Here is a 14302-nt window from a genome sequence, read left to right on the forward strand (position 1 = left end):
TGGCAAAAAATAATAAAAGCAGGGAGGTGGGTTCAGCTCGGCCCACAAAAGCAGAAGGCAGAATTTTTCTTCTTGATTAATTCTGATCAAAAGTTTTGACGGAGGCAAAAATTCTGACGAGCGAGTTGAAATAACAGTCGAACTAGATTTTTGAGGAAATGAATGGATGTAGATTCAAAGATATTTAAAAAAAAAAATTGGGGGATTTCTTTAAAAAACAAAATTATCAGTAGTAAAAATTATTGGCACTCAATATTAGAATAACACGCAAATAAGGAATAGGATGGCTTATTTTGCCATGTGTTTGTTTTTATTTTTAGTTTTTTTTTAAATCTTATTTTAATTCTAATTCAAGGTTACATATATGGGCTTGGAGGAGTGTCAGACTCTGAAATAAACTAAAAGATATAAAAATATAATCACTAACGTGCATTTCAAGTTTTAACCACGGTTCAATTTATATCTATATATTATACTTACAGAAAAAATTATTTTAAGCCTGTGAAGTTTTAAAAATTATTTCTGAAAATGGGGAAAATGTTCATTCACGTACCAAACACGATATTTCAGCCAAATGAGGAGCTTTTAGACAGCTTTAAAAGCTCTTCAATGATAGTGACAGCTTGATGCAATTCTAAATAAAGTTTCAATTGTTTAAAATTGTGTGATTTTGCACATTTGACGGTCCCATGCCATTTAAAACCATCAAAAACTCACACCTCTCTAAACTAGCCTCTGCATTCTCACAATTCTCACGGAAAATGAAGGAAAAATTTTGTGTTGTAATCGAAAAGTGCGCATCTTGTTCAAAGGGAGTAATTGCGCGAAAAGGCGTGAATTTCTCGAGGTGTCACCGCACTTCACACGCCGCACTCTGGCGGAAAAAGCCCGGCCTGGCTCCGGCTGCTGAAGAAGAAATGAAAAACCATTTTATATGTATATATTACGTGGCGGGCGCAAGGCGTCGAGGGCCTCATCACGCAGCCAGCTCTCTTAAATTAATTTTCTCCGCCACTCAACTGCGCGCAGTTTTATTTCATTATTTTTGTATAAAAACGACGGAGCGTTGCCGGCGAAGGAGGCGTCGGCGAAAGAGCTCCTCCGCCAGAAATAAAGAATTAAGCGAGAGAGACGACGACGAGAGCAGCCGGCAGTGTCGCCCTCGCCAACTGGCCACATTCAATTAAAAATTAATTGTCTCCGGCTCCTTCATCACGATAAGATTTACTATCAAAATTTATATATAAAACTCTGGCTGGAGAGAGGAGAGTGATGGCCGGGGCTCTCTCTCTCTCTCAGCTGCGCCGACACTTAATTGAAAATTATTATTCCGACAATCAGCCCGGCTGCCAATCTTCCATCAGTGAAAGAAGCAGTGATTGCAGACCAATTCACCAACAGTTAGCTTCGTTTTTAGGAGTTTTTGAACTGACATGAATATTTTTTATTTTATAAAATATTGAGTATTTTTAACATTCAAGCAAGAGTAAAAGGCTAAATTTTAATTTGACTGTGATCATTTGAACCATAAAATAGGCCCAAATATGGATTTTTAAGCATACTGGTGCAATTTGAAATTCGGTTATTGCTGCAAAATCAGTAAATAGATAATGCAACTAGGATTTCACCTGAAAATCTCAGTAAGATGGTCAAATTTGAGATATTACCGCGCTTTGTGGCACGTGCCACTCTCTATTTTTAATTTCTCAAAGAGCTCCATTTCAAATTTTTCGCAAATGCTATCTCCGAAAGTTCTCTGCTGACAGAAAATCCGATAAAGGTGTTTTTAAAAATTTAAATTGCTTTTTTTTAGAAAAAAATTAATTTAATTTATTTATTATTTAAAAAATAGTCAATTTTCCAGCAGTTAACTAAAATGGATATTATTTTCCGTTTTCAGTGGAATAGAAATATGCAAATTTTTTATTCATTATCGTTGTCAAAACATATTATTTGTTGCATGTTTAGAAACCGACTATCTTCATCAAAATCAATTTTGCTAAGATAAAAGGACTGAAATAATCGACAGTTTTAATAAATCTACTATTTATCGATTACTCTTTTACTGCTAGGGACTATGTTCAATCAGTCTTTACTGTATCAATTTTGGTGTTAAATTTTGTTTTTTTAAATCCCTTCCCCAAACAGATTGAAAATAATTCCATTGCTTGCTAAAGGTAGTTATTCTTCAAATAAAAACAATTTTCGTATTTTTTGCACGTCAAAATCAATGTTTATTTGTATGCAGCACTGACAAGAAAAGTGCTCGTAACCAATTTGGTCGGAAAGCAATTGCAATATAAGCAGCTTTTTCAATCTGCGCGCAGGAGAGACGCTCTCGTTACAGCTTTCAAATTTTTTGATTGATCGCGAGGGGACAAAAAAGCATAGCAGTCGTGGCGAATCTTTTTCTCCTCCTTCGTTTCATTTCTTCGCGTGCACGGTGGAGAGGGATAAAAAGTGTCGCTAGCTGCTGCTTTGGTTAGATTTGATTTTTCCAGCGGCGCGGGCTGAGATTGGAAGCGCGAGAAGAAAGAAAGAAAATCATTTCCTCCCCCCGGCGCGGCAGCTAGCGTTTTTCTTCGGCCCGGTCCAAGATTCATTAGAAATGTGAAATGATGCATGTCAACCAATTGCCTTTTCTGGCGTGCCAACTTGGCTCCGACGCCGCCACTGCAGCCGCCGCTGGGAGCTGTTTGCGCATTTTTACTCTATTATTGCCGTTGGCGCCATCAGAACTGGCGAAAAATGCTGTGTGTTCCCACAATGAATAAGAGCCACTTCCTGCGAATTTGGCAAAAAAGTGGCTGCATTTTGTTGAACGGCAAATTGCAGCGCCGCTGTGTTCTCGGAAAGCGGCAGAAAATGAGGTTTCGACTCTGTGCAATTTCCAGGGAAGTGAAAAACAAATATATATGAAGTGACTGTGAACTCTTTCTCGCGGTTGCACTTTATTGAGTCTTTTGTGCTTGTAATTTTTGTAATCGTTTGAAAAATCTACGTTTTTCGTGTGAAGAATGACGCAGTAGATTAGGTCACATGATTTCCTTGAACACGAATTTTCATAATAAAAATTAATCTCTATAACTTGAAAATAACGTCAATTGAATTGCAAACCTTTCTGAATGTGTGAATTTATAAGTGTTATTAAAAATCTGTAGAAAAAATGGTTCTTATTTATCGTTTCAATTGGCTAAAAAAACATTTAATGTTCTTTTTGTTGCAAAATTAACTAAAACCGTCCGAATTAGTCATATTTTTTCTGAAGGGGAGAAAATGAGTCAATTTTTAATAACAATTGGATTCAAAATGAAAAACTTTTATTCTATATCTAGCAAAAAAGCTCCTTCGAAGATTACGGGTGTGTGTCAGTTTTCCTCTCTGGAAGTAATAGGCATATGATTTGATCGGGACGAGGTCAGGGTAGATGCTTCACCTGGCCGGCGTGAAAGGTGACACCGTCCTCGACTGAGAACCCGGCTAAAAACACGGAGCCGTTGGCCCGAATTAACAAAATGCCGCTTGACGAATTTACTCGTTGCGCGTCAGGCGGGCGAGGACATTTTTATCTGGCGTCTTTTGCATGGGTGCCTCAAGACGCTGCTTTTCACGCCTCTCTTAATTTTTTGATGGGCATTTTCCTCCCGCGGCTGACGTGCGATATGACTACTTTTTATGCACCGAGATAAAATTCGCTCTTTGTTGGAAAGAGCCATTTTTGCAGCAGCACACGTCTCGTCGCTCTTTCTCTCGGCAGGCGGGCGGGCGGATGGACGGACGGGCGCGCGCCAATGCAATAATAACGTTGTCAAGTGGCTGAGGAAGCAGAAAATATTATTCGAAACAAAAGGCAGATGACTCGAGATGGCGTTTTTACGAATGGATGTAGCGAGCGCAACACATTTTCTTCTCTTTCTCTCTCTGCGCGTCCTTTGAGCACTCGTCTAAAAACTTGTCCTTTTTTCGCCAGCCGAGAACAAAGCAGCGCGCAGAATAAAAGATGATTTTTCATACTTTTTGCTCTCGCTGAAAGAGAATTTTAGAACAAAAGACGAAGAGCTAGCAGTTCCAGAGATAAATGCAGACTCTGCCAGAGCAAGATGCCAAAAATTGCATGTTTTTTAAAACTTAAAACTGTCATAGCACGCACTGAAATATCAAGAAAAATGCATTTTCCACTATTTTTTTCATTTATGACACTTTTATAGTTTTTGCAAGCGTTTAAAATTGAATTTAAACTTTTAAACAGTTCTAGTATTTAATTAGTGTTTTTGCCAAGTACGTAGAAAAGGATTTGATGTATATTATTTTTAAAGAGAAAATCATAAAGGTTGATTGAACAGTAAGGGCTCAAATATTCGTCTCTTGACAAAACAATTACAAAATTCATATTAAAATGCTATTCTTTGGTGTCCGTTTTCGATTTTGCTCAACGGGATCTAATCATGTGGCTTGTAAGGGAAATTATTGTTTCTCACGAAACATCACAAGTTTTAGTAGGACCATCGCTTTAAGTAGTGTATATCTCGCTTCAAGCAGTATATCTCTCGGATAAATGCTAATCATCCCGGTAAAATGAGGCTTGAAGTTGTATATGATCACCTTTTTATCAAACGTATCACTGCTTCCAGGGCCCATCAAGTGAATATGATTCTTGCAATTTGAAGTCATTTGAACCGCAATTAAATCGTATAAAACCACCAAAAAGTGCAACCATTGTCCAAATCAGTTAAAAAACTCTGTGCAAAAGCTCAAATTATGTAGCTCATGAGGGAAGGTTTCAAAATTTGTGATTTAATGATGTTTCTCTTAAAAGTTTAAATTTTGATTAATATATAGTGTCGATGCCATTGCAAATTTAAAACTTGATAAAAAAAATGTATAATTTATATTTCTTTCCAGGAGATATAAAGTAATTTCGACATTTTTATTTCATTTTTAAATTATTTCTAAAATTGGCTCTAAAATTATTCTCAAGTTAAATAGTATTTATAACTTATTTCCTTTAGTGCTCACTCACAAAAATTGTTGAATTAAAAAAATCGTCTAATAATTTACATAATTGGAAAGTATTTAAAGATACAAAATTAATCATACACAAACTAAAAATCCTTAGTTTTCTTTCCCTAAAAAATCTTGATAAATTAACTTTAATAACATATGGCGTGATTTAAACCTGAACTTGTTGCATTTTATTAACAATAAAGGAGTAAGCTGGGGGCAGCAAAAAAATTAGAAGGTAGAAATTGACTCATTTGCAATGGAATTGAAATTTAAAATTGCTCGACACAATAAATCGCAGCTAATGGTGCGCGGCGCAATTCTCTCGAGCTGAGAGGCGTCGAATGAAAATAATTCATAATTTCCGGTGCTTTTTACAGTTACACTCACTAACTCGGCTCCGAATAACCTTTTCCTATGAAACTGCGCAATGGTCACAGAGAGGAGTATTTGCTCTCAGCGTCTCTCTGGCCAATCTTTTCCTCGCTCGCTCGATCGTTTCCATCACCGCGCCAGGATGTGCAACGCGATTTCTGCAGTTATTTTTCTCCACTCGCGGTTAGCGCGGGGAAAAAATAAATTACACACGGCATTTTTTACTCGAAATTACATTGTGCATCATGCAGCGTGTGTGTGTTGTGTGTGTGTGTGTGTAAAAATCACAATAATCGCATCGGTAATGACAAGCGGCTCGGCATTATTACACATAAATCCGAGGCAAATGCATTTTTCTCTGCTTGGATGCATGAAATTGAGCGCGCAATATCGTGTGTGCAGCGCCAAAATCATTACTGCGCAAGAAAAAGGGGAGAAATAATGACGAGAGAGCTGCAACAATGGCCCTCCGATCCCATTTTTCACTCGCCGAGCGAACAATGGCAAATATGTAATATTTTGGCGAGGCGAAGGGGTTTCTTCGCTTGTTAATTATACAGGATAGCTGACACGTTTGCATAAAAGGTGCAAAAAGTGGGATAGGTGAAGCATGAAATAGGTTTTGGCACACACAAAAAAAATCAACAGCTTTTTTGTTCAAAATGAAATCTTGCATCGTACTGGCACTAATTAAAGCATCAAGCGCAGTGTAATAATTATTACACGCACACAATTCTTGTTAATCGCATTTCTTAGAAGTTCAATTACAAGAGTCGATCGAGCCTGACCGGGTTGTGTGATAATTAAAATAAATAATCCATAAATAAAATTAAAAGCGATCAATGCGTACAGTTTATTAAACCGGATTAATCCTCGGTGATTATTTCTGTTCTACACTATTGATTATTGATAAAATCTAGTTTAAAATAGAATATTTAACAATCATGAGGAGTGATATTGAATTTCTAATATATTTTAATTCATCAAAGGAATACGATCGATCTAATAAAAAATAGTTTTGCCTTCTCGTCAATTAAATATGTGCTTAAATTTTAAAATCTTGCTGTGAAATATTCAAAATTTCTTTTCCTTTTGTTTGAGGAAACGTTGAGGATAGTTCAACATCAAATTTAGAAAAAAATTTAATGTAATAATTTATTAGCTTTGAAAATCGACCTAAATTAAAACTAATTTATGTTTAATTTCGGCTCAGTGCAGTATTGTGGTAACTCGGTTGCTCAATTTTTGCTTTTAATATATTTGAATGATTAATTTACACTTCAATAAGTATTGACACAAGTTAAAATTATAATCAAAACAGATCTGAAAACTATTTTAATTTTAGAATTTGCGGAATTTCTCGAAAACGGCTTGCCAATTAATTTTTGCTTGATTTTGATTCATCTTGTTGATTCATCTCTTTATCAAACGCTAAGTTTCTTGGCGAAATAAATCGTTATAATTATAATAAGGAAGCAATGCTCACCGCTTGATTAGCAAGCAAACTTTGCAGCTGATTTCCCTAGAAATTGATTATCTAAAACGAATAAGGTTATAATGGTAAAAATAATTTGACGAATATGATGTATTTTCAAATTAAAATATAAAGTATGTACCTTCACAAAAGATTTAAATTAATTTTATATCCAATTTTAACTGATAAAAATTTGAAATGACACTAATAAATCTATTTTAACTAGTTGCAATAACGAGAGGCTGGAATAAAGGACACTGTATCGTGGCGCATGCGTGACTTTTCGGTTGTAAAATAAATATAAAAATGGCAAAAACGTGGCACATCAAATAAAACTGCGCGGTGGTGCGACTTCCAAACAGGCGCACACGTACAAACAGAATTTACGAAAATAACTCAAAAAAGTAGGTCTCTTGTGCATGCACACACAACACAACCTCTGCATCTGCACCCAGACTGGCGCACTTATTTTTAAAAATAATTATCATGCAGACGCCGGCCGCGGCGAGCGGGCAGCGCGAATTAATCAACCGAAATGATGTCAGAGAGAGAAAAAAAAGGGTGCCTACCTGGCGTGGGAGGCTGGGCATGGAGCACAGAGGAAGAAAGAAAGTCTCTAGCGGCGCGCGAAAAAGCAGCGTCCGCACGCACAGTCCTGGACGGCGGCGAGAGTCAGTCACACATTTGCAGACGCGAAACAAAACAAAATAACAACAATGGTGCGGGCCCAACAATGCGGCGGCGGCAACAATGAAAGAAATAAGGCTGCGTGCGGCGGTGCACTCTGCGAGATGCAGTTGCAACTAATGCAAAGGCTATTCGCCGGCCCATGCAAGACGAGTACAAGTACGAAAGCAAACCCACTCATGCCCTCCCCTCCGCTCCTCTTCTCGCTTATTCCGAATGCCGCTTGCTGCATGTATTACGCTCTGCCTCTCTCTCTCTCGCATAACCCCTGGCCGCTTCAATTATATTTCATGTAGGTTCACTTACTCACGTATGTGCTCCGACGACGACACCCCACCTTTGCATTTTGCAGCGGCCGCGAGATGCGATCCAGCCTTTCTCAATTGGCCAACACACAAAAGAAATATCTAGTCAAAAGAAACTGCCGCAAACATTAGCTATTAAAATTAACTCTTTTTAATTTTATTATTACATTTTCATTTTAAATATTTTTATTTTTAAACAGTTCGATTATTTTATTTTGTTTTAAATTAATTTTAAAATTGTTTTATTGAAGTTCATAATCATATAATATTTTTGCAGGAGCAGTTGGGTTTATTATTATTTTATTTTTTATTGTATAAATTTTTAGTCTTTTATCTTAACTTACAATATCATGGAGTAATTATGTTATTTCGCGCAAATCATGTACTGTAAACGTTATTTCGATATCAAAGCTGTTCTTGTATTCATACACAACACACCTGATAACACCTCTACATCTCTTCCTCAACGTTTGTCAATTTTGATTTCAGTTTGAAATAATAAATGTGTTGCACATCAGTCAATTAGGCGAACTATTGATTTTGGGCTTCAACACTTGAGCAGCAATTATTGCTGGCTGTCTTGCATTGATTCAATTCCTAAAAAATGTTAAATTATAGTCCTATATAAGTGAGCGCCGGCCACTTTTTCCCGTGCAGGCTGTTTCAGAATTAAATTTATGTAAAATAAGCCTCAGTTCATTTGTGCTCGATATAAATTTGAATATTATACAAAAAAAGAAACGAAAAAAATCGAAATTACCATTTATAAATTTTGAGGGCGAGAAAAGCCTTCAAGCAATTTTCTTCTTGCAAATATTTTTACTCTATAATTTCTTCAATATCCAAGCGAGTTTTAGCAAAATAAAGGCTAGGACGAAAGTTGGTCACAATGATTTGACGAAGAGAATATAGAGATCAAAACGAGGCAAATATTCCCAAAAAGGGATACATGTCATAGTTTTCTATATTCCAGTCTTCCATTTTTTCAGCTAATAGAAAGTGGGTTTGTAAAGTGCAACAATTGAAAATAAGCAGTTTGAACAACTTTTCCACAATAACCAAAAGAGTGAAAATTTGCCAATTTTCTCCAGACGTTAAAGCGCTTGACCGTATTCCTTTGTTGCATGCAATTCCACTCGTCAAAATCTATGAACCATCCATCAGTAAATAATGACACTTTTTGGGAAATTAAACAAGATTTCAAGTAGGGAGAGTGTCCTCGCCGTTTGAAAAGCACTCTAACGTTGGCACGTTGGCAGCCACTTCTCTAAAAAGTTTACAGTGCTAGGTTAATTTTGGATTTAACACAATTCTTAGGTTTTTGAACGAGCAAAAATGCTCTTTTGGGGATTTAATCTTTAAACCGTCATTTGTTCTTTTATTTTCAAGAAAGTAATTATCTACTCAGCAGATACTTCTAATTTAAATATATTTTCAAAAGTAAGATAGTTTCTTATAATTTAATTAATATTATTTTGGACAAAATTCAACATACTTTTTAGGAGTCTTATTTTAATTATGCTAATTTCCTTTGTTTCTTTTTTTAGGGTTAGGAAAGACCTAAATTAAGTGACGAGTCATAAAAATATCAATTTAGAGAGACCACTTTTTTAATAATTATATTAAACGGACAGCAATAGCTACCAACTAATTATATAAGAATATATTTCAATGGACATACAAAATATAATGTATTAAAAGCTTTAATTTCCATAATTTGGTTTAGTTGATTTGGCACAAAGTTTTAGATCCATATTAAGTTTTAAATTTATAAGTGACTCTCTTGAATATCGCCCTTTCTCACATGCTTCCTTTCTTTGTAATTGACCTGTGATACTATGATGTATTATGACTAAATGTGAGAATAAACAAACAAACATATATATAAATGTCCTAAAGAAGGAAAACTTAATTGATAGAGGTAAATATCTAACATAGCTATTATCTTTATTTTTCTCTCGAAAAAATTGTTTTAAAATTTTGATCATTCGTGGATTAAATCTCATCGGAGCTCTCAATGTGTTTTCAATTTGATCAGAGGAATATCCACTGAAGGAAGGCATTTCTGCTGAATAATAATAAAACTTGTCCTTGTGGTTAAAAAGTTTAGATTTTATTAATCTTGACAAATATTTCAGTTCCAGTCTTAAGGGTTTCCTGTAGGTAGATATTTTTTCAAACATTCTAATATTAAGAATTTTCTGGCATTGCTTAGGGTTAAACTTTCCAAAAATCCATTAAAAAAATATAGTTCCAATTACAGAAAATAAACAAATCCCGTATCTTTAAAAGAAAAACACATGAGTCACCATTAACTCGATTAAAAAGTTTTTTCGCAGAAGAGAACGTCAAAGCAATCAATCTGCTGTAGCGATTAAAAAGCAAAAAAGAAGCGGCTAACGAGAAAAAGCGTACATGTTGTGTTGGAAACGGGACATACGCGATAAGAAAAAGCTCGGCGCATATAAATTGAGTAAAAATTACATATTAGAGATTAAAGCTCATTACGAGAGAGAGATATTGCGAGAGAGTGATAAAGAGTAAACGCGAGTGCGTGCTGCGTGAACGAAGAAATTGAAGCTCGATCTCAATGGGATGTGAGAAGGGAATTAAAAGATATAATGAAACGGACGAGCTGTCGTCTGCGTGGCCAGACATTAAAAGCCGCAAATATAAAATTTAATACGTTGCTGGAAAAGAAAAGCTGTCGGCTTCGTTTAAAACTGCGCTGACAGCTCGTCTCGCAGGTGCACTTTTTTAGGCGTGCGTTTAATGTCTGAATAAACGAGTGCGGTGTCGGCATGCACCCGAGAGCGATTAGCTCTTGTTAGAAATGCGAGGAAATATCGAATTTTATTATCGGCTGCTTGCTTTTTTTCACTTCCACTCGGCGCGTCTCATAACTATCAGCAGCTCTGCAGTGTGAGTTACAATCACTCCATTGACGTTTCTTGACAATGCAGTCCGAGAGTGCGTGCGTGTTTGATATCAGTTTCATTCAAGTTTTCAGCGCCGATTGTTTTCAACTTGAGGTTAAGCACAGATTCCATTCAACCCACGAGAGCAAGGATCTTTAATCATGCGTTCTAGTGGCAATTTCGATCAAAAAACTGACAGGAATCACAGTAAATTTTGCACTCAAACTTCATTGAGAGGAAGGAATACCGTCTTAATTGTACTTTACTTTTTGATTTGGTTAATAGTTTTCAATTAGGAAATTTAAAATTAACTAATGGCTGAATTAATTGAGAGTAAAATTTTTATAAGGGAAAAATTAATTGGCATGTTCCCGTAATGTGTGCATTTTTGTTCCCACAGTCCCCGGATTAGCAGTATTTGCCTCCAAAACTAAATGCATACCACAGTATTTGCTGCAGAGAGTTCTGATTTAGCGATCGTAAAAAACACCCGGCTTTACTAATTGCTGTATAGACTTGAAAGGTTATTTTTGGTAAAGAAATGCTGATGAGGCCTGAGGGGCCGGAACAGCGAGTAATTTAATTTTTACCTCTCAGAATTTCCACTATTAGCTGACCATCCTGATCAAATTGTTGCCGTAAAGATGTATGATTGTTCCAGATTGGCTGTAACCACAATTTACCAAGCGGTTCTTCCCAATTTTTGTCACCTTTTTTCAAAAGTTTGCAATCCTTTTGCATGATTATTTTTTAGGAAAGTGCTTTACGATCAAATTCTGCATCTTTCTATTGAGAATTTCGATTAATTTGGACAAAAGCACATTTTTATGTGCATCATAAAAAGATTACGTTATGGTGATATTTTATGAAGAAAACCAGAACCAATCGTATTCAGTTAAAACTAATAGACCATCCAGCATTTTTTTCAATTTTAAAAATTAAAATGCACCGACAGTTTAGACAAATTTAGAAATTTTAAGACGTTTATCAGGCTTCAACAGATTTTGGCAGTTTCTACCGTAAGTTTTAGGGACCGTTATAAACAATTTTGAGTGAAGCACGTTTCGCTTTGATCAATTTAATAGAAATTTCTTTACATGGCTTGGAGAGGAAAAATAAACATTTAATGAAGAGGTAAATTTATATTTAGATTCATAAAAATTTGTATTTTGACAAGCTGACAAGTTAAAATCAGATGTAACCACAAGACTTTATTATAAGGGTAAAAAAACTAGTGACAGTTTTTATTATCTTTTCTTGACGCACATATAGCTTCTTGCAATACATGAAATTAAAATTTACGTATTATTGGTTCAACTCTGCGTGGAGATTCTCAGGATGGATAGTGAAAGATCGAGAGAGAAAACAAGTTTTTGGAACACTGCACAGCGGCTGTTACGGCCCCGTAGGCTTCATTAGTAGTACATTACCTGCAGAACAAATATCATTACCACGCAGTAAGCTGCAGAGAATTCGGAATCAGCAGGCGTTGAAAACTTATTGCTAGAGAGCCTTATCTAAAAACGACGAAATCTTGTCAGTCGCCCTCCTTGTGATTTGATAGTTGAAGCAATTAGAATTCAACCTGAAAACTGATTATATAGAGCCAAGGCTGTGCCGAATATTCGCTTAAGAGTTTTGGAATAAAAGGAGACGAGTGCCTTGATGGTTTGTCGTTGTATTAAATATTCCGGAAAATTTGTTTTGAAGTCAAGGAGTGGACTGATGATGAAATAATGCTGTTTTGATTTGGAGTTATTCACCGCTTTTAATACATAACTCTATACTTTTTGGATAGCGCCTAATTGTTAAATTATTGGGATTTGATATTTTCACGGTATTTTAATAAAGCTAGACAATTTATTACCAACTATCGTGGGGCGGTAAGCATCTTATTTGTTTGAGATTAATTATTTTGTGAATGAGTGAATTAATTAACATCTCTGTATTTGCTGTATTTTTTAGATTTTAGGTATATTTGCATATAATTATATATCAGAAACTCAGTAGAGATAGTGAAATTATTAATAATTAGTATCGTTTTTTTTATTTAACGTTTATTTTGGCAGGAATGAAATTGGACAAAAGACTATTATCTCATTATGATCGAATGGTGACCACTTCTCACAAATAATTCCTTTTTTGTAACACGAAAGTCCAAAGCAGGAGCGGTAACTATTTTCCCTAAATTATATGTTGGTAAGTAAGAGTGTTGTAAACAGAAACGGTATAGTACTATTTTGAGCTGAAGAAAATAATCATGATCAAAAACAGAACAGTCACAATTAATTCACATTTTTCTTTTCACGTTAGTTTTTTTATAATTTTATTTTCCTAATCAAATAGTTATATAGTAATTGTCAGTTGAAATGAATTTTAATAAAGCATTAATTAAATTGAGTCAGTTGTGCTGGCTCGCCCCATGTTTACTAATGGATTTAGCGAGCATAATTACAGTCGAATGTTTATTGAATTTAAATTTTTCCGTGGAAACAAAACAAAGTTATTATTCCCAAAATGCGCTTGGTCCTGCCAAAAAATTTATCCAGATTTCTGCCACTCTTTATGAAAATGACACACAGCTTTGGCCATGGTTTTGTACTTCATTTCAAGATCTACCTGTCTAAAAATGAAATGTGGGGAGCCCTTAAAAGAAATTCTTTGGCGTTTGATGGAAAACATCAATTTATTAAAGAGGTACAAGTAAGTATAGACACCAAATTCTTATACTTGAGAAACATTTCAGTTTTCTTGAATGTTTGGGAAATCACTTTCCCATATGGATATATCTTTTGATCTTAGACATATTAAAATGAAATCCACTGAAAACACTCTCCCTTGAGCAGGCGCTCTGATTTTGATTGAAATTACAATTTAACTGCTAATATACAATTATAAGAAGCAATCACACACTTTCTACACAGAATCCGCGCCTCGCAACGTCAATAGCAGCGTGAATCAGAGTCTTGCACTGTGGAGAGAAAGGCGATTAACTGATTAGCAGCAAACATTCTTGGCTCGCAAACGAAACCAGCGGCAGCTAGCAGCATTGTTTTGCTTGATCATCACTCAATAGAAATCGGGCGTGCAGCAAAAAGCGGCGGCGGCAACTCATAGGTGTTCGCTTTGTGTAATCAATCAAGCTGCACATCGGATATTAAGCGAGCGAGGTAAGGTTTCTTGTTGCGGAGCAACAGATGCGGTTTCGCCGCTGCCGCGCTGCTCAAGGGTAGATGCAATTGCAGCGAGAAGCATCTCTCGCGTCGGCCCGCGACCGGAGGAGAGGGAAGGAAGGCTTTGCCGAGCAAAAAATAAATATTCCTCCACGCTGCATTGTGTAAAAGCGATGCTGGGCGAGGAATAAAAGTCTCTCTCTCTCTGCTGCTCGCCAGAGCCAGCTCGTCGTCGGCCGAACGGATGAGAGAGAGAGAGAGAGAGAGAGAGAGAGAGAGAGAGAGAGAGAGAGAGAGAGAGAGAGAGAGAGAGAAGAAAAAAAAGACGAGAATGAGAAAGAACAGGACGACTTTTGTGCATTATTTTAT

At 36.0% G+C, this 14302-nt stretch overlaps 1 protein-coding gene across 1 annotated transcript in view; it reads right to left on the minus strand.

Annotated features, from left to right (window-relative positions):
- The window catches only part of LOC135935320 (uncharacterized), a 122985-nt gene extending 115311 nt beyond the window's left edge, over positions 1–7674 (minus strand). The window contains exon 1 of the mRNA XM_065477565.1: positions 7420–7674. The gene's annotated coding sequence lies outside the window, so the exon portion shown is untranslated. The remainder of the gene's footprint in view (positions 1–7419) is intronic.
- Between the last annotated feature and the right edge of the window lie 6628 nt (positions 7675–14302).

This window comes from Cloeon dipterum, chromosome 2 (genome assembly GCF_949628265.1).
Source record: "Cloeon dipterum chromosome 2, ieCloDipt1.1, whole genome shotgun sequence".
In the NCBI taxonomy this organism is placed as follows: domain Eukaryota; kingdom Metazoa; phylum Arthropoda; class Insecta; order Ephemeroptera; family Baetidae; genus Cloeon; species Cloeon dipterum.